The sequence below is a fragment of the Pinus tabuliformis genome, chromosome 4_2 (genome assembly GCF_031772625.1).
Source record: "Pinus tabuliformis cultivar Carrire ecotype Pingquan chromosome 4_2, CPIR1, whole genome shotgun sequence".
Lineage (NCBI taxonomy): Eukaryota > Viridiplantae > Streptophyta > Pinopsida > Pinales > Pinaceae > Pinus > Pinus tabuliformis.
Genome location: NC_142304.1, coordinates 420,890,434 through 420,912,874, shown reverse-complemented (window position 1 = coordinate 420,912,874; position 22,441 = coordinate 420,890,434). Strand labels below are relative to the sequence as shown.

The window sequence follows — 22,441 nt, the reverse complement described above, 5'->3', positions numbered from 1 at the left end:
CTTTTTCTGTATCATCTTCAAAACAACTTTTAAAGCACATTTTGTTGCACTCCTCTTTTCCAAGACAACAGACTAGCAAGACGGAGTCTAACAGGACCAAAGATAGCCCATGCTACAGAAGATGGGTTCTGAGTACTATGAATAGCACCATTAACATAACCGATGAAAGTTTCAAGAGATACCGACATCTGCAAACCAAACATAAAAGGGAATCAATATAAACCATGTGAAACCCTAAAAATACACGATGTAAACACACTCAACACACTTTAAACAATATTTACATAGTGAAAGCTACACTTGAGATCAAGCATAGTATTTTTTGAGGTATAACCCATTTCTAGGTTGTGTGAAGGGAACTCCAGAAAAATATACTAACTCATAGGCCCCTTTTGCAAGGACACACTTGACAATGTATGGACCTAACCACATGGGTTGAAACTTCCTTGGACCTAACTTATCAGACTCCTAGCCATATAATAGGAAAAGGTCTCCTTCCGATAAGACACAAGGCTTGACACTTTTGTCATATTGTGCATTGATGCATCTTTTACGAGCTTCATTAGCTATAACAACATTGTGTCGGGTTTCATATAAATGAGTAAGATGTAAAAGATATTTCTCCTCTACGGAAGTGGTAGGAAGAAGTTTGATGGCTAGTTTCAATGATGGGATTTCACATTCAATTGGGAAGATAGCTTCAAAACTATACACCAACTGAAAGGGTGTGAATCTAGTAGTCGTCCTGACTGAGATATGGCATGCCCACAAAGTAGCATTAATGAGCAAGTGCTAGTCCGATTTATGGACCCCTACAATGCATTGAACCATCGTCTTAAGAAATTTGTTGATGGCATCAACTTGAGGATACTAGGGAGCATAAATTTCATCGGAAAGTCCCATCTTAGCAGTTAGTTCAGTCATCATATGATTCCGGAAATGTTTTTCGTGATTTGTAACTATTTCTTGTGGAACACCAAACTGTGCAATGATGTGGTTGAAAAAGAAGTATGCGTTTGTTTCAACTATGTTGTTAAATGTAGGCATCACCTTGGCCCACTTAGTAAAGTAGTCAACAATGACAATAATATAACCATGCCCCCCTGCCGAGTGAGCATTACATGTCATGAAGTTGATACCACATTTAGAAAAGGGACTGTCACACGGAATCAGTCAAGGGTGCGGACACAACTGACCTTCCTAGAAGTCTAAGACATTCTAATGACAAACAAAACAAACTGGAGCTATCCTTCTCTAAACATACATTATGATATGAGAAATCAAGTGTTTCGTTCTTACCTTTGTCCAAACGCTGTTGTAGAAGTCCAAGCTTTGTTGATCTGGATGAGCTCCTCCTTTTCTCCAAAACTTGCAATCACCAACAGTCAAACAATTAAATAGCACCTGATTATAACATAAAACAAAGCATATTCAACACATAGACCAAGGAGTACATGAAATAACCCATTAATAACAAGTTATTGAGAAGAATGGACCAATTTGCATTAAAGGTAATCAAAAGGAACCATTACAACCTGAGCCTTGGTGTTGTGCAAGCTCCTGGTCCACAAGAGTCTTCCTATACTTTGACAAAGCTCACCCACCTCCAAATAGAACAAGTAAAGATGACAATCTCTCCTCACAAGCTTCTAAATGGGAGTCCTAATTCCTGCAGCATTTACCCTTAGAAATCTATAGCTTTCAACCTTTTTCCTTCTGGCTCAATGCCTCTTTTTATAGTGCTCAAGAGGAAGTTAATCAGGTCCACCATCAATGGGATAGTCCCCTCTTTGGATGGGATCACTCCCTTGTTGATGGGATAAGTTCCTCTTTGATAGGAGTGCATGAACCATCTGGAGGCGCTCAATACACATCAAACAACCTTCTAGAATGCTCTAGAAATGACCACAAGTAAGTTTTTGAAGATAAAACTTGCACATTTTAACCTTTTCAGAGGGACGCACCTGCCCCTTTAGATACAGAGCGTCCTTGGACGCAGACCTTATGAACAAAAGGTGCGTACCCGCAGGCAAGGCTTGAGAGAACCTGCGTACCCAGAGATAAACATGTTTATAAAGACTTTCTCTCTTTCTTGGAGTTTGACATGAATAGTAGAGGCATAAGACTTGCTCAAAAGGGTAGTATGACTGTTGATTGAGCCATACCGACTGTAAATAGCCATGGTGACATTTTTTAGTGTAACAGATTGCCCCCTAAAGTGCGAAGCCTGGAATAGATTAGGGTTTTGTATTATCTAGGAAGGGTGAAGCGCTTTATCATTTCGAGGATTATCTCATGGAGAACCTGGTTGGAACCTGCAATTTTCAACACAAAATACATGGATAAGATTATATCATCACTGAGGTAGGCATTCCCATACTCAGATAAAAAACTTTAACTAATAGACTAACTATTTTGATACAGGAATGATTTTGCAGTACATCATAATCATAGACTTTTGTAGACACAGTATGGTCGCAGCCATCTGTTTATGATTAGTCTACTTAGATAATGAATACAAAACTCCTCGCAGCCTGGATGGTAAAGATTTGATCCAGGGTCTTCATTCCTACTTCTCGAATTGGTACGATTCTAGCCATGTGAATAAATGAGTCGATGTCGAACATGGTAGAAACCACTTGATTACCAGTCGATGATGTGAACTGTTAACAAGCGTGAGAGAGACCACCAGTAATGTCAATGGTTCTCAAAGTACCCAGTACAATCCATGAGATGTGAATGAATGAGTTGATGTCGAACATTTCACGGAATCCTTCGATTGAAAGTCAATGATGTAAACTGACGTCAAAGGCGAGAAACCTGCCATTGATGCATGCAGACTTCAAGGCACTGACGATTTCTAAGTCATCTCTCTAGATAATGTGCTGATGTCGATAGAAAGTGACCCGTTGCAGGCAAGCCCACAACACGAAATCATTGTTCAAGTTGAAGAAATGTCGCTGTAAGGACTGACTCAGGGATGGTCAAATGGATGACAAGTATTTTGCAGATGAAAGTTTTGTTTGCAGACCTCTTGAACACATAACGACACGACAGATGGTTTGGTGTTAAATAACTCAAAGTTAATCCCCGGAACCCGGTTGAAGACTTTCAAAAGTGGTTTGATTAACTGTGAGGTAAAGGATTTCCCAACCCAGGTGAATGAAAAGTGTCGTGTCCAAGAGTGGTAATAAAGCTTCTTCTGAGACAAAAGGTAACAAATAGGCTCATTCTTCTCTCTTTTCCCCCACCATTTCTGGCAAGTACCTCTTTATTTTTAACAAGCTTGAGGAGGATAACATATGCTTGATTATAAGCTCATCCTTCGGATGAGTCCAACCTAGTTTTGATTCGAACCCTAGGAAGGAGTGGTTCGTTCCTGTTTGTAATTGAACAGGTCCTTTACTGTGAAATGTTTAACGAGCCCAGTATAGGAGAAACTCGGCGTTTTTCAATTTTAGAGAGTCTGAAAAACTTAAGAAGACTCCAAGTTGAAATTTTTCGTAGATTTGTGTCCCTCAAGCCCGAAAAAGTATAAAATAATACCTGGGGGAACCGCTTGATCTTGCGACCAAGGAGTACTTTCATAATTAGTGTCACTGACCTGAAAAGTAAAAAGCGATCAAAAACACGTCGTTTTATTTCCGTATCGAGTTTGAAACGACAAAAACCTGGCAATCTTTTCCTGATTTTACGGTTAGAAAAGAGCTATAAGGGGACCGTCTTTTAATTCTGTTTTAACGAGTGTAAAAGAAACGCTCGGCAATCTTTTCAGTTTTTAGGAGTCAGAAAAGGGCTTAAAAGATGACTCTGCATGTTTCACTTTTTCGTAAATTTTAACGAGTTCGAAAAAGGGATAAAAATGTACTCATGGTCTTCACTTTTTCGTAAATTTTAATGAGTTCGAAAAAGGGATAAAAATGTACTCATGTGGCCGACTTTCAATTTAATTTACGAGCAGGAAAAGACGGAAAGAACTCAGCATTTTCATTTGTTTTACGAGAATGAAAGATAGCAAAATAATCTCGGTATTTTCATGAGTTTAACGAGTCTTGAAAATAACTAAAATTGACTCGAGATAGGTTTCATTTTTACAAAAGCTTGAAACAGAGAAAAACTATGCTTCATGCCCCCTAAGCATAACTGCTAGAGCGCATTCCCCCCTAGCTTCATTTCATTCAGCCAGTTGGATGAAATGAAGGCTGATTTACGAGATCATTTGAAAGACTCGACCTAAAACTATAAGAAAATTATGCAAACCAATGAAATAACTAACCTAAAAACTTAACATTTATAAGATCTCGTCAATCTCTCGACTCAAGTAGAGGAGGATTTGTTTCATTTTTTAACGAGCTTGACACAGGAAAAGAACTATGCTCGGATTTGGTTTCATGTTTACGCAAGCTTGAAACAAAAAATTATGCTTGTTATAAGTTCACATGCCCCCAGCATAACGACGCAAAACGAGGTACATGCCCCCCAAGCTTCATTGCATTCAATGAGGGGGATGGAATGAAGCTTTACTTTCAAAATCTTGGAAAGACTTGTGGGAGTTGTTTCATTTTTTAGTGAGGTTGACACAGGAAAAGAACTATCCTCGTAACTACTCTCTACAATCTACCTAACAAAAAACTCTACTCTAAAAACCTTGATTCATTTTTTAACGAGCTTGACATAAGACAGGGAACTATGCTCTAAAATCCTTGATTTTTTTTTTAATGAGCTTAACACAAGACAAGGAACTATGCTCATGACTACTCTCTACAATCTAGCTACTTAACCTACCCTTGTTTCATTTTTCAACGAGCTTGACACAAGACAAGGAACTATGCTCAAAAAGTTCGCATGCCCCCAGCATAATGACGTAAATCAAGGTACATGCCCCCCAAGCTTCATTTCATACAACCAGATGGAGGAATGAAGGTTTACTTTCAATATTTAACTTGAAAAGGGAGTTGTTTCATTTTTAAGGAGGTTGACACAAGAAAAGAACTATCCTCATACCTGTTTCATTTTTTAACGTGGTTGACTCAGTAACAGGAACTATCCTCAAAACCCTTGTTTCATTTTTTAAACGAGCTTGACACAAGATAAGGAACTGTGCTCGTAGCTACTCTACATTCTACCTACACATCCTAAAATCTACCTGATTCATTTTTTAATGAGGTTGACTCAGTAACAGGAACTATCCTCATGCTAGCCTGTTTCATTTTTTAACGAGGTTGATACAGGAAAAAACTATCCTCGCACTCACTGATTCATTTTTTAACGAGGTTGACACAGTAAAAGGAACTTTCCTCGTTACATCCAGTTTCATTTTTTAACGAGGTTGAGACAGGAACAAACTATCCTCGCGCTGGCCTGTTTCATTTTTTAACGAGGTTGATACAGGAAAAAACTATCCTCACGGCATCCTATTTCATTTTTTAACGAGGTTGATACAGGAAAAAACTATCCTCGCACCCATTGGTCATGGCTTCCAACTGGAAGAAAGACATGTCAATGGACACACCTTGATCATGGCTTCCAAGAGGTCTTCATCAGAAGGAAGAATACTCCTCTGGAAGGAACACATGTCAAGGGACTCAACAGGGATCAGAACATCGTGTTCAAATAATCCCATAGAGTTTTCCATGTCAATTACCGGATCTAAATCAACAGTGAGAGGCTCACTTACATCGGTAACTGAAAACATGGGACCAGTTGCCACATAATTAACCCGTGGCAGGGTAGATACCACTTGAGAATCAAGAACATTTAGGGTTGTCATATTATTGGTAGTTGAGACAAGACTAGGGAACGAAAGCTGGTCTACAGTCACAATACTGCCATTGTGAGGGAAAGACATCACGCGAAAGAGTGTCGATACGACAACTTTCATTGCATAAACATAGTCTCGCCCAAGGAGTAAATTGAAATCCAAGGGACCTCGAACTACCATAAGATCAATACAAACAGTTTTACCTTCCAAGGTAATGGAAAACTTAGGAAGGATCCCTAAAGGTTCACTAATGGTTCTGTTAAAAGCTTTCAGATTCTGCGTAATAGGCGCAAGCTGAGGGGAACCCAAAGCTTTCCAAACATTTGAGGATAAAATACTAACAGAAGCACCCTCATCTACCTGAGTACGATGTATGTCCCTACCACCAGCCTTGACAATGATTTGGAAAGGGATGGAGGAAGGAAGACGAGGTTCTGTCAGTCTATTCCAATCAAAGGAAAAGACCTCAGTGCTTGGAGGGGGTTCTGTAGAAACAGGTGAAATACCCCCCGGCATAGAAGAATCTGATGTAACAAGAAGAACATCAGCGGTATGAAATTTACTCTCGAAAGGGAGAGTGTGATCGACCGAATGTGAAATTGAATCGACCACTTGATCAACTAATGGATCATCAACCTGAGTGACATGAGTTTCACTCTCTAATGGAAGAGTGTGATCGGCCGAATGTGAAATTGAATCGACCACTCCATCAGTTGATGGTAGGTTGGGAGAAAGTTTACGGTAACCAATTGGAAATTCTTGCTGTGGAACAGTAAGTTTTTCCAACAATGTTGAGGCTTCATCCATGTGAGGGCAAATGTGAGTTTGATGACTCCCTTTGCATAACTTACAAGGAAACCTAACTTTACCCTTTTTCCCAGGAACCTGACTATCACTGGTTGATGGATCAATAGAAAGTTGATGAGATTTTTCTGACCATACTTCCAAGACCTTTGGAATACCAGGACAATTGACAAGGAAGTGGTCACCCTTACAAAGCCTGCAAGGGTATTTGGGTTTACGATGCATGTCGGAATTTTCCTCAACACAACTAACACTTACAGCCATGGTTAGTTGGTTGACTTCTTTCTTATCTTGCTTCTTCTTCTTCTTCTTCTTCCCTTTCTTCTTCTTCTTAGCCTCCTGGTTACTAGCATCAAGGCTTTTACCAGGCGAAGAGGAAGAAAAATTAGGCGAAGAAGGTAAAGGGTCAACAGAAGGTTGGTGATGTTGAGATGGTGAACTCTGTTGAGGTGAAGCATCCGGTTGAGGTGGAACAATTGGAGTATTTTGGGCCAACGAAGTTGAAAATAACCATATCGGTAAACCTATTGTAAATCCAGGTAATGACAAAGTAGCCATATAAGGAGGACCAACATTTCCAAAGTAAGGAAAAGTACTAGGATTCTCATTAGGAGGGGTTCCTAAGTTGATAAATTCCGGAACATTTGCCATTATATTCAACTTCAGTGAATTTTATTAACAATTTAAAACTAAAATTAACAATTCACAATTCACACTTAACAATTAAAATTCACAATTCACACCTATGGTCTCTAAAAGTAAAAACAAACAAATTAACACGCGCTATCAAATCTAGGAGTCAAACCACACACAAACAGTAGCCTTCTGGACCGAAAACACTAGTTGGTGATGAAATCCAACATCGCCGAATTCAGTACAGAAGTGGAGGGTGGAACAGTTACCCCGGCAACCTGCTTAATGAATAGACCGGCACAAGTTCCTCCACTTTAACCGTCTCGAAGTGAAGCGAACCCCCCGGAAAATCCAAGTGAGTATAACCGACGTCTGCTCCAGGTACAGTGGGATCTTCCCTCCACCGTCACCTTGGGTAGAATCCTAAAGATTATGGTCACTAAGGTTACCAACGGCCACACGTACACCTGGGGGAACAGTCTAAACTCCGACAGCACGCGAGGGCAGAGTAGCAAGCTCAATCCCCTTACCGGCTCCTTGACAGTAATCCAAGGTTTACCGATAAGTGACCCCTGGCTCCTCGACAATGGTTAATCCGAGGTTTACCGTTTGTAATACGTGCGTGTCTGGCGTCTTTCCCAACGAGGGAGGATGGATCCCCTCACTGGTTCGGACACGAGCTCGTGCTTCTCCTTTAAGAGGAGCTTTCCCAGAGTGTAAATGTAACAATTGGATTTGATTCTATCACAAGATCAGCTACTTGTTTGGTTTTACTGTCTTGGAGAGTTAAGTACTCACCTACTCCAAGACACTAGCCTAAGCTATGTTGGTGCTTCAGAGCCCTAGAAATGTAAAAATTACTAGATGAATTTTAATTAAGCGCTGTGTTATTAAGGCTGTTATTACTCAAATGGGTAAATGGATATGAAACCAATGGTGTTATGACCCGACTCAACTGAATGCAATCGAATATGATAATGCAATCCTTTCAATTCGATGAATCCTAATTAAAGTAAGGAGAGAGTTTCCATTCACTGCCAACAATGCAAAAAATTGATCACTAAGAGAAAATATAACAAATTCTCTAATGCACTAATTTTATCAAGAAAAACTAATGCAAATCAATTCCAAACCATTTTTTTATTTTTTATTTTGTGTAAATTCAAATCAAAGAAAACTGATCTAAATCTACGATTGATTTTTTCAGAATGTAAACTATGCAATTGTAATCTAAGCACAATTCACTTGAAAAGTATGCAAATGTAATCTATGCACATTTTTCATTCATATTCTGAAAATGAGAATTCTAATTATGCAAATGTGATCTATGCAAGAGAATTCTCAAACACAAGACGATTCTAATGTGATCTAAGAACCAATCAAGTGCAAGTCGAGAAAACTAGGTGAGAGTTCCAAAGATCAAAACATAAAAACACTCAAAGGCGATTAACACTCATACACAATTTAGCCCCCCCCCGGCGAATGAGGGGGAAATTTTTTTTCAAAAACAAAAGCAAAAAGATGCAAAATTGTGAATAGACTGAGACAAACCGCCAAGTAATGACCAAAGGAAATCAAATCAAGAATTTCTCAAAAAAGAGACTCAAAACACCCAATTGATGAAAGCTTAAAGCAGGAATGCCAATGAAACAAGCTCAGGTGAAGATCTTTGACAAGAGACTAATGGATCTGGGCAGTAAAAACTAAGAAAAAGCAAAATCTAAGAGGAAAAATGCAAAAAATGGAAATTCCTTAATTTTTAGCAGGGGACGCAGGCAACCAGTTAAACCAGGTGCGGGCCACCCTAAGCTAACCCACCCAGAGACAAAGTCACAGAGCCAAAACCAGAAAAATAAACCAATTTTCTCAAAGCAAAGTTCACACAAAAGAAAAGACTTTTCTCATCAATGGAATCTTCCCCAGCGGAGTCGCCAATTTGTCACACGGAATCAGTCAAGGGTGCGGACACAACTGACCTTCCTAGAAGTCTAAGACATTCTAATGACAAACAAAACAAACTGGAGCTATCCTTCTCTAAACATACATTATGATATGAGAAATCAAGTGTTTCGTTCTTACCTTTGTCCAAACGCTGTTGTAGAAGTCCAAGCTTTGTTGATCTGGATGAGCTCCTCCTTTTCTCCAAAACCTGCAATCACCAACAGTCAAACAATTAAATAGCACCTGATTATAACATAAAACAAAGCATATTCAACACATAGACCAAGGAGTACATGAAATAACCCATTAATAACAAGTTATTGAGAAGAATGGACCAATTTGCATTAAAGGTAACCAAAAGGAACCATTACAACCTCAGTCTTGGTGTTGTGCAAGCTCCTTCCAGGGTCCACAAGAGTATTCCTCTACTTTGACAAAGCTCACCCACCTCCAAATAGAACAAGTAAAGATGACAATCTCTCCTCACAAGCTTCTAAATGGGAGTCCTAATTCCTGCAGCATTTACCCTTAGAAATCTATAGCTTTCAACCTTTTTCCTTCTGGCTCAATGCCTCTTTTTATAGTGCTCAAGAGGAAGTTAATCAGGTCCACCATCAATGGGATAGTCCCATCTTTGGATGGGATCACTCCCTTATTGATGGGATAAGTTCCTCTTTGATAGGAGTGCATGAACCATCTGGAGGCGCTCAATACACATCAAACAACCTTCTAGAATGCTCTAGAAATGACCACAAGTAAGTTTTTGAAGATAAAACTTGCGCATTTTAACCTTTTCAGAGGGACGCACCTGCCCCTTTAGATACAGAGCGTCCTTGGACGCGGACCTTATGAACAAAAGGTGCGTACCCGCAGGCAAGGCTTGAGAGAACCTGCGTACCCAGAGATAAACATGTTTATAAAGACTTTCTCTCTTTCTTGGAGTTTGACATGAATAGTAGAGGCATAAGACTTGCTCAAAAGGGTAGTATGACTGTTGATTGAGCCATACCGACTGTAAATAGCCATGGTGACATTTTTTAGTGTAACAGGGACCAATAATGATAATGGGATTCAATGGAGCAGGCGGAGCAAAGGTCTTGCGATCATATATCTGGCATGCATGACACTTTTGGATAGCGAGGATGCAGTCTCAAAAGATGGTAGGCCAGAAGTAACTAGCACATAAAATTTTCTGGGAGGTAGCATAACCAAATAAATGTCCACTGCATGCCCCCAAGTGGCATTTATTTAAGACTTTCTCAACCTCCTCAAGTGTGAGGCACCTTCGTAGGATTGTATCGATGCCATGATGGTAAAGGGTTTTTCTAATAATAACGTAATTTTGGGCTTGGTAATGAATACGTTGCTACTCCAAACGATAGGTATTAGACTATAAATTATGGGTCAAGAGATAAATCAAGAAATCTCCATACCACGTGTCAGATGACGAGATCATAAACAATGACTCGTCGGGAATAGAATCTTCAAATGTAGATTCTAAATTAGGGGAAGGGAGATCGCACATTAATTTTGTGAAAAATATGGATTTCTTCAACTTGGATTTGATGAAATCCAGGTCAAATTATTATAAGATGACAATCCATTTCGAATACTTCCCCCCTAGAAATTAACATGAAAAAATGTATGTCATAGGATTGCAATCTGAAATGATCATAGTTTTTCGAAGAAATATGTAATGGTGAAATCTTTGGATGAATTGAAGAGCTTCCAAAGCCAACTTTTCTATGCGGGATGTCTAGTCCCTAAATCGTGTTCTTGTACCAATACTATTTCTATAGTAGAAATGGAAACAACAAGATACAGGAAGTAATCACATTGATAGTTAGGGGTGTATAGAAGAGATGCCCGAACCATTACATCTTTCAAGGCATCAAATGATTTCTGAGTTATGTCATACCAACAGAAGGGAACCCCTTTCTTCAGAAAGTAAGTGACACCTTTTCTCAACTCGGCGTAGTTAGGGATGAATCTTCACAGGAAGTTATTTTTCCCTTGAAGTTGTTGAAGCTGAACTAGTAAAGAAGGTGCAGGAAATTCGAAAATTTCCTGTACTTTCAATGCATCTATACGAATTCCTTGTTTCAATATAATGAAACCTGAGAGTTGACCAGAACTAACACAAAACACATATTTGTGTCAGTTTAGTTGAATATTATAATTTCTACGATGAAGGAAAATATCCCGAAGATGCATCAGGTGATCAGTCTAATGTTTTGTGTGAGTAGGGAGTTCATCCAAACATGGTTGAATGATGTGTTTGATATCATGAAAATTGTAATCCATGGCATGTTAAAATGTGACCCCAACATTCTTTAAACTAGATGGGTGTTTCTTATCGGTGTAAGTGCCCCAAGGACAAATAAAAGTAGTTTTAGGTTGGTCCTTAGGGATAATGTGGATTTGATTATAGCCTGAAAATCTATCCATGAATGAAGAAATTTCGCAACTAGTGAAGTCATCAACAATCTGGAAAACAAACGGGGTGGAATAATTGTCCTCTAGACATGCATGATTCACATCCCTAGAATCGACACACACTTTAATGGTGCCATGTTTCTTCATGACAAGGACTACATTTAACACCCAATCAATTAAAGGAATGGGTATATGAAACCATCTCCAAGAAGCTTTTCAACTTTAGCTTTAATACTAGCAACCTTCTTGGAATTGACCAGATGGAGGCATTGTCAAACTGGCTTGGCATAAGGATACATCTTAATTTCATGTACAACTATATTTGGGTCAATACCTAACATCTCCTCGTATGTCCAAGAAAATACATCTTAAAACTCATGGAAAAGGGCTCAATATGTCTTGATCTTGGATGGAGATAAAGATGCTCCAACGTGTAGATTTTCAACAACACCTAGCTTAACGGAAATGTCAAGAGGTATTTTTTATTCTATATTCAAAATATTCTTTTCCGAATCTACCTCATGAATGGACACAAAATGTGTAAAAAGTTTGACAGGATTGGGTGAGTATACACCACTGAGGCCATCCTCAATGGAATCAAGTATGGAGGAATGATGGTGATATTCATCCCATGGTGCATCATCTGTCATCATGATTTCCATGATGCTTTCATCTGTAGGGAATACACTCAAGAAAGGATCGAAAGATGTACCATAGTCTAGAAATTTTTCTACCCAATTAAGTGAATCAAAAGAGGAAACTACACAATTTGAATAAATGGCTTTGTAATCTAGCTCAATGGGGCTTAGTGGAATTCGGTAATCAAAAATTTGGATGTCAAATTCATCTTGTAGAATCCATGGATCAGCTAGGTTATTAGAAGAATGTATGTCATAATAGAATATTCTAATTAAGATATCTGTCAATAACGTTTACTTCTATGGACACAATTTTTCCCCCTAATTCAACTTGTAGGGAGTTAAAAATCTCACAAGGTTTATATGTTCTCCCATCAAATTCCTTCAATGTAGTAGGTGACTAATTCAGTTGAGGAGAACCAATCGCCTTCTACCAATGCATAGACATAATGCAAGTCAAGGCTCCCTCATCCATGATATAACAATGAATGTTCATACCATGAATGACGATTTGGATTAAAAAATCTAATTGAGATAGAAGCCGAGGGGTATAGTTTTCATGAGAGAAAACAACAAGGTTGGAATTCGATGGATCCACATATTTGATAGTTGAAAGTAAATCCCTCTTTTGGGCAGGGAAGTTCTACAACACCTCAAGAGTCGACATAGTTGATAGAGATTGAGCCAAGTCTTACACTAAGTTATAATTATGAGCAACTCTTTCACGAGGGTTGAAATCCGACTTATGAATAACACCCTTTGGAGGTTTAATAGTCAATTAGGTGGGAATCAATGGTGGGGTAGGATATGATGAGGATGGTGCTGAATTGGTAGGTTGATTAGTAGCCTAACCATTCATCAAATTTGCATTCCCATAATCCTTGTTCCAAGTAGCTACAAAAACATCAGATCTCGGCTTTGAAAAGGAAAGCATCAAAACCGTCTTAGAGGAAGATGGGTCTTGAGCAACCATATGAGTCCCTTGATTAAGAAATGGGTCATTCAACACTGCATGAGAAGTAGAGGACTTAAGAAATTATTTCACTTCAATGCGATGATGACAATCACGTGTAAAGTGCTACTCGTTGCAAATCAAGCAAGGATATCAAGGCTTGTGTTGCTCATCAGAAGACTTATTTGTTTGTTTATCCTATGGAAAGGGATCTTTATTTTTATTACCTTATCCGTTCTTCTTGCTTCTAGGTTGTTTTTTATACTTTCATTTATCAAATGAAATGACATTTATCTTGAAAGTAGAAGCTGCAGGAGGGTGGGATTGAGGGTTTTGAGCAGATGTAGTGGAGAAATACTAGATGGTTTACTCACTGTTTGCATGTTTGTAGAACCAATAATGCCATTAGCATCATGAGATTCTTTACCAAGCATAAGAGGAGGAACAATATTTAAAGGTCTCAAAGCATTTGGTATCTTATCGTAGAGAGTGCCAGATTGGGTATAAAACAAATCCAAATATTGTGCATGAGAAATTACTTGCTCTTCAGTCATGACTCCACCTTTGGTCACATCTTCTATTATAGGGGCCAACAGATATTTGGTAAACCATTCCATTGTTGGGATGGGGTCCCTTAGGGTCAAATTTTGTAAAGTTTTGTTAAATATTATAAAGTCTCCACATTTTGAGGAGCTGAGCGTGAGTAGCGTGAGTTGATAGGAGTCAAAGGTGCTTTTAGAAAGTCAAGGCCCCTTAGTTTGTTAAGAGTCAAGTTGTTTTGTGACCCGTCCATGGTTCACAGACCATGGTATTGTAATGAAGAATCATATAAAAAGGATTCATAGGAATATATCGAAGAAAGAGCATATAAGGGCGGGTTTTGGGTCTGAGTTGTCTATTCTATACTTGGGTGAAGGGAAAGGCTCATATAGTTGTGTGCACATAGACCTTGGTAATTCCATATCTGATTGTGTGGTCCCCTACAGTTGTGTGCGCAAGGTTAGAAAGGACTGTAATTGAAGATATAAGCATAATAAAAGTTGTTTTGAAGAATTATCTATGTATCATTTCTTATCTCTGAATTTACTGTATGTTTTGATTTGTCAAATGCAATTGATCATGAAAAGTACTTAATAAATTCACGAAGACTTAGATATTTGTATTTATATAATTTTATGAATGTTTAGCATAATCGACGAAGGGAATAAACCTACTAACTATTAATTGCTGCAATTTCTGAATCTTAAGGGATAGGGTTTGTGAAGGTAAAGATAATCCCTAAGTTGGACAGAAACACCTCACATAGTCCTTTAGATGCAGAAACCTGGTTCTAGCATCCCCCAATACTGCCTCGGGTGAGACTATAGCCTACGCTATGCAGGTGTTGGGACAGGGTCCCCTAGGGTTAATTTTGGGGTTAAAAGCCCAAGTTTTGGGGCAGAAAGCCCAAGTTTTTGTATGTAAAGTGTAAAGTCTCTGAAATTTATGGTCACAAAGTGCGTAGATGTAAATTGTCATAAAGGGTTTCTGCCCTTCTTGTATTTAAGTTGTGTCGGCTTTAGAAGATCTACCCATGGTCCGCGGACCATGTGATTGTATAAAAAGGAGTCTTAGAAGATTCTAAGGCAGAATTTGTAATAATGATAATGAATGTAATGGGTCATTAGCTAAAAGATAAAAGAGTTTTAGAGTAGAAGAGAGGCTCTGTAACTGTGTGCATAGAGGCCTAGGTAGAATTCAGCATCTGAGTGCGCGGACCCCTGCATCTGAGTGCGTAGGGTAGTTAGAGTCTGTAAGAAGATTTGAAGTACTAATAAATAAGATTACTCTGGAAATATATGTGTTTGATCTATTTACTTTTGTTATGAATAAATGTGGTTATGTTATGTTGAATAATGGGTTCATGATTTAATGATAAATTGATGCACGAATCTATAAGTTTTACATTGTTATCTGGACGCACGTAATAAAATTTGTTTACGCAAAGAACATAGTAATGCATATTGAAGTTATTAGATACTTAACCTAATATGGGTAAATACAAAAGTAAGAGAAATTACAGAAGCACGTAAGTGGTTGATTCGCCTGGTTAGGGTCTGCGAACGATAGTCGTAGACCTTCCCGAAGGTCTAGAGGCCAATGAAGAGAAGTATATTGACAAGCTGTAAAATGCTTATTGATCTGTGTGAGGGCAGAATTAAGGCATAAAATGACACCACTACCATCTCTGGGTGTATAAACTTGGTTCTAGCATCCCCCCATACTACTTTGGGTGAGACTTCAATCCACGCTCCGTGGATTGATGCCGAAAGGGCCAGTAGTGTAGGGATTTGTTTGGCTAGATTAACGCTAAACCAAGGTTAGGCCCCCCTAAGCCAAAAAATGGTTCCATTTTCGGGACTGATATCTGCATAAAGAGATATGTGATGTCGCATCACTAGAATCTGACTAAGAAAGAAATTAAAGACTGTTTGGATATAAAGATCCACAAATTCATAGTGCAAGAAAACAGAAATCCATGATTGATGAAAGAACAATGGTTGGAAAAATACCTGTGCACAGAGATACATGAAATCTTCTTGTGTTCCTTTCTAGTTGAGTTATACGAGTGGATCACTAAATTGGCAGACAACCAAGGAAGGTGGAGGTTTAACGGAATGAGAGTGTGGACCCTAGAGTTAGTGCAGATATTGGAAGCTTTGAAGATAAGATTGCATGCACTGTCGATCACTGGCTTGATCATATTATAGGAGGATTCATGATAAAGTTTGCGGTCAATACTTCAGTCAGTTACAGCGAAGCAGAGCACTGCTTCTTCAAGGGACCATGAGGTAAGTATTTAAGGTCTTTAATTACTTGGATTAAGATGCTCTTGTGTGAAAATTGGGTTATGTAGTTACCTTGATGTTTGGAGCTATTGGAAGTGGAAATATCTTCAGGGATAGAGGGAGAACATGCCCTGAATATAGCCTGTTGATCAATCCTCCTCTGAGTGATGACGAGGAAACAACACAGGATTCACCGTAGAGGATTATTCAGTTAATACGATGAGGGTTCCTGTGAATATCCCATCCACCCACCCCACCTCCACATTCACCTCCACAACATACACCTTCACCCACACTGCCACCACCTCCGACACCGTTCAATATGGCGAATGTAGTAAAGTTGCCCGTTTTCAAGGGTTCGGGAAATGAGGACCTAGACCAGTTTTGGTTATGCGCAAAGGGAATATGGGAAGCTTAGGGTATAATGGATGATTAGATGAAGAAAGCAATGTTGGTTATTACTTTACAGGAATGCACGCTGACATGGTACATTAAGTACTACATTGATAACCCGATGGATTCATTAGCAGATATTCAGACCGCATTGAATAAGGAATTTAGTAGGCCTAAGTCTGAAGCACAATCAATTGTGGGATTCAAGGAGATCATGATGAAGCCTAGCAAGACACCCTAGGATCTAGATCAGAGATTGAAGTGCACGATTCGTGAAGCTAACATGAATCTTACGGATGGGCAGCACCGCGAATGGTTTGTGGCTTCGCTCTTGCCTCATCTAAGGGTTGCTTTATCACAGCAAAAGATTGGGACCCAGGCGGAAGCCCTGGAGATTGTGATGAGATTGCATGAGACATCGATGCAAGATGCTAATTTTGGAGTTCAACAGGTTCATGCGTAGTTGCAAAACCTTTGCCTGGAGTTTCAAAATCTAAAGAAGGATAGAGCAGTTTGGCCATAGGTGCGCAAAGAAGTTTGGTGCTTGAAATGCAAATGTCAGGGGCAAGACAAAGATCAATGTCCAGTATTCACGAATTATGTTGTAGTAGTAGGGTTGATGTCCCTGAGGTTGGAAGCTCAAGAAGGGCCGAGTATAGGGCCCGTGCTATGGTGTGTTATCTGTTAGGTAGCTGGAAAAGATGTGATAGACAATTGTCACCTACTACAGAAATTTGTACAGACACCATAATAACTCTTCTACAACTTCTGTCAATCGGTGGGTCATGATGATTGTAACTTCTGTAGCTATGAGCTAATGATGGATAGAATGCCCTCCTATAAAGTGTAGGAAGAAACTCAGAATTTGGATCAAAGCAATGGGGCAACACAAGGAGGATATCAAGGACAAGGACAAGGCCATGGTGGAGGAGGACCTGGTAGAGGTCAGGGATAGGTTATTTGCTACAACTGTGGGGAACCATGACACTACGCACGAGAATGCAAGAACCTCATGCAGATAATGCACTCGGTTTGACCACATGATAGAAAACTACACTATATTACTATCTAAGTTACGCAAAAAAGGGGTGCAGCCTCAGTAGCCTACCCAGAACTTGCAAATGACGAGGGTTAAACCCTGAAAAGAACAACCCAATATGAATATTTTGCTGTGAAGTGGAATGACAACTGGCGAAGATAAGGGAAAGTGACCTGAAGAGGATGAATGGGTCCATAAAGCTCCAGAGAAGGAGGTTGGCTTTGATTTGGAGCATGCAAAGGAAACTTTCATGGAAGCAAAGAAAAGCTTCATTGAGGCCTCTACCTCGGGAAGTCAGGATAAGAATTCTGAAGAAATGGACCCATCCATGCTTACTACATTTTTGGAGACCTGTATAAAAATGCTATGAGATAGCAAAGTTTTAAATGGATTACAGGAGTTGATCAATAAATGTGTTGGTCATACTCCTAAGGAACTATGCTTGATCAGGAAAATTGGTAAGCATAAGGAAAGAACAGGGTGCAAGATGAGGCTCACTGCGCAGATAGGAGAGTATGAAATGGATAAATTTATTATGGATCTAGGGTCAGATGCGAACATTTTGCCTAAAAATATGTGGGAGAGAATGGGGAGACCTACATTACAGTGGTATCTAATTCAATTACGGATGGAAAATCAATAGAGGATCATCCCCATGGGAAGATTACAGGGACTGACAGTCGATATTGAAGGCATGAGCACCTTGGCCGATTTTGAAGTGATAAAAATTGTGGATGACAACAATCCCTACCCTGCGCTCCTTGGGATCAACTGGGCTATCGACATGAATGGGGTGATCAATTTGAAGAAGTGGATGATGTCATTTGAAATAAAATCACTCCGCGATCATCATCACTTTTGTAATCACGGATTGGTTCAGTGTAGCATGGTCCTTCTGCAGGGTCCAACAGTACTATGTTGGACCAGATTTATAATATAATGGCACGAGATCAATACTGGGTGAATCCAATAGCTGATGGACATATTGAATGGGACCATGAGAGCTCCTACAACTCAGATTCAGATGAGGAATTGGAACACTGGAAAAGTCGATTACACGAAGTTTCTACGCTACGTTGTAACATGATGACCAAATCACTGCATTGCATATCATTAGAGGTAAGACGTCTACCTTACTATGATAGTTTATGTTAGGCCCCTATACTACTAGTGTAACCCTTATTTTTATTAGTATAACCCCCTTATTATATTGTTGTGCCCATGTAGTCCCCATATTGTTCCCCATAGAAGCCCACTATTGTTATTATTGTGCCCTTACATTATTATTGTTATGTCAGCTCTGATTATATTATGACTCCTTAGACTCCTATATATAGAAAGGAGGTCTTGTCATTTGTACATCTAATAATTGTTCATTTATGTAATATAAAGGAGGTTTCCCCCTTGAAGAGGCTGAATTCTAAGGTGTTGATCTATATTTTCTATCTTTTTGTGATCTGGTTTCATAACATTTGGTATTAGAGCTTTGGGTTCTAAGGTTTCGTTGCTCCAAATAGGTCATCATGGAATTTTTGATATATATATATTTTTTTGAGACGTTTCAGAAGCGAAAAAAAAAAAACCCATTTGAGACAAAATCGCACTAAACCTTGGGTCCAAATTTCAGAGCTTTTTGCGCTATATTTGTAGAGATATGATCTGAGGAAGTTAGTCTTTTTGCAAACTCCTGAATTACATTCCAAACAGGTGACCTTGGGAAAATCATCATAACTTTCTCTTTGAGCATCGGATAGAAATTTTGTAAGAAGGTACAAAAAGAGGATGGACTGTAGTTTCTTGTATATATTTTTCAGAGCCAAAGGTTGAAACAGGGACACGTGGCACATCGTACAAGTTCTCTCTATGAACTAGTCTATAATCAGGTCACTGTGGGAGATTTGGCATAACTCTTCCTTGGAGAATCCAATTTGGATCAAATTGGTGGCATTGGAAAGAAGACACAGAGAGCTACTGCAAGTCTCAATTTAGAAGTGGAAGAATCGTAATTACAAATTTATAGTCGTTTCAAGATCAAGCTCCTAAAATCAAGAAAAGGTGACATGAGGAAGTTTGATGGAAAGGATCCGGTAAATTGGATACCTCAGATGGAGCAATAATTTGATCTACATGGTGTACCACTGTTACAAAAGGTATGTATTGCATCTTCATATTTAGAACCGGATCAATTTTTATGGTATAAAGGGCTTTGTTCTCATAAACAACTTGTTATGTGGTCAATTTTCACGAAGGAAATGATAGCACATTATGAGGATACAAAGAGCAACACCTTCTTTAGAGTAACACCACAACAATTGGAAAGAGTAAAAGAGCTTTGTTACATAGTGGAAAGTAAAATTTTGGCAACAAGGAAGTCTACCCCTCACAACTATAATAATGGAAGTGTTGTTTATCATAGCCTTCCACAACCTACAAGGGTTACACCACAACAATTGGAAGAGAAAAGAGAAAAAGGGCTTTTTTACAATTGTGATAGCAAATGCACTAAAGGTCATAAGTGTGCTGAGAAGAAATTATTTTACATAGATTGTGAAGAGGAGGAAGAAAAGGATAAAGAAACATCAAAAGAAGAGTATATACACTAGGAACCAACCCCAGAGAAAGAAGAAATGAATCGACCATATCTTGTAAAGCATTGGCAAGAATTACCACTCCTCAAACTCTCAAGATAGAAGGACATATCAAGAAGAAAAAGGTTCAAGAAGTGAAAGATCACATCGAGAAAGAAGAAATGAATCCAACCATATCTTGTAATGCATTGGCTAGAATTACCACTCCTCAAATTATCAAGATAAAAGGACATATCAAGAAGAAAAATGTTCAAGAAGTGAAAGATCACATCCAGCATCAAGAAATGAATCCGACCATATCTTGTAAAGCATTGGAAGAAATTACCACTCCTCAAACTCTCAAGATAGAAGGACATATCAAGAAGAAAAAGGTTCAAGCAGTGAAAGATCACATCGAGCATCAAGAACAATTTCTCCAACTTTTAAAGGATAACGCCACTTTGGTGCAAAATCGAATGAAACAACAGGTAGATCAACATTGTAGTGAAAAATGTTTTGATCTAGGTGATTGGGTATTTCTACTGCTACATCTCAAGCAAGCTATTTATGAGAAGGAAATGTTGGAAATACTACATGCACTTAAGAAATGGCGACCTTACCGAATGGGAAGACACTTCAAGGTAAAAATGGATCATGATAGTCTTAAATACTTTTTAGAACAAATATTATCTATAGAAGAACCAAAAAAATGGGTCACAAATATATAGGGTTATGAGTTTGACATCATCTATAGAAAAGGGAAGCAAAATTTTGTTGCAGATGCACTCTCAAGAAAGGATGAGGATGTGGAAGCATTGTTTTGTGCTATTTTTATTATCCAACTAGATTGAATAAATGAAGCAAGGGATTAATGGAAGAAGCACGAAGAAGTGTGGCCACTCATTCAAAAGTTACAGAAGATCCCAATTCAAACAATATTGCCAGAACTTGAAGAGGAAGGAAAAATCATATTGGAACCTGGAGCAGTCGCAGAAACAAGAACCCAACAGTGATGAAATCGATCAATTTCAAAGTTCTCATCAAGTGGAAGAACTTACCCGCTGAATATTCCACATGGGAGGACAACAATATTCTACAGAAGCATCAAGAACTACTCAAGCATTGAGGACAACACTTTTTAAAGGAGAGGGGCATGTTAGGCCCCTATACTACTAGTGTAACCCCTTATTGTTATTAGTATAACCCCCTTATTATATTGTTGTACCCATGTAGTCCCCATATTGTTACTATTGTGCCCCATATAAGCCCACTATTGTTATTATTGTGCCCTTACATTATTATTGTTATGTCAGCTCTAACTATATTATGACTCCTTAGACTCCTATATATAGAAAGGAGGTCTTGTCACTTGTACATCCAATAATTGTTCATTTATATAATGTAAAGGAGGTTGCCCCCTCGAAGAGGCTGAATCCTAAGGTGTTGATCTATCTTTTCTATCTTTTTGTGAGCTGGTTTCATAACAATTTAACTGGCGTGGATAAATTTTTGGATGCATTTGAAAGGGAAGTGCCAAAGAAGCATTGCTTCCAAGCCTTGGACTTGGCGCTGCATGCTACACCTGCAAGATGGTGGGGTACACATAAAGACAACTTTGATGGATGGCGTGAATATAGAAGAATGATGAAGGTGAGGTTTGGTCTCCCAAAGGTATGATTGACAGAGAAATACGATGGAAGGAGTGATCTGCATGATCACTTAGCCAAATGGATCGATGCTTATGGAGTAGAACCACAAATGGAGTGGGAGCATCTATTCTGTCACACCTTGGATGTAATACCTATGAATTGGTACTTGGAGACAGAGCTCTGCCATGGCACATATGAATGGGATATTTTGAGACAGGGATTCTTGATGACATTTAGCTTTAAAGATGGATTTTAATGCATTGATGAAGTGTTGTAGGAGGTCAAAGAAACGATCTTCAGAATATAGAAGGATCCATTGGATTTAATTCAACTAGTTTGGACCACATAGCTACGCCACACGCTAGAGTGCTACAATGTGATTGCTGAAGAGGAAGATGAGGATCCAAGGAACATTAATAACCCAAAAACAGAAGGTCATCGCAAAGTGGAGGGGCCACAGATAGAGAATATTGATATCACTGCATTATTGAAAGCAAGACAAGTAAACATTGAGATAGAGGCAGAGCCAAAGTTTTCAAAGATAGGGGACTAATGGGATGATGATATGATAGATAAGGTTGTTGAGTTGCTCCATGAATACCGGGACTTGTTCCCTACGAAATTTTCAGGTTTGAAATGGATTATAGGTGATTTAGGGGTGATGAGGATAACACTGAAACCAAACACAAAGCCTATGAAGCAGAGGCCATATAGCCTCAATCCTAAGTACAAAGAAATGGTCGGCTTAGAATTGGACAAAATGTTAGCGGCATGAATCATTGAACCAATGGAGGAGTCCG

At 38.9% G+C, this 22,441-nt stretch overlaps 1 pseudogene; it reads right to left on the bottom strand.

Annotated features, from left to right (window-relative positions):
* LOC149169738 (DNA mismatch repair protein MSH6 pseudogene) overlaps positions 1-22,441 on the bottom strand; it is a 153,220-nt pseudogene that overhangs the window by 2,094 nt on the left and 128,685 nt on the right.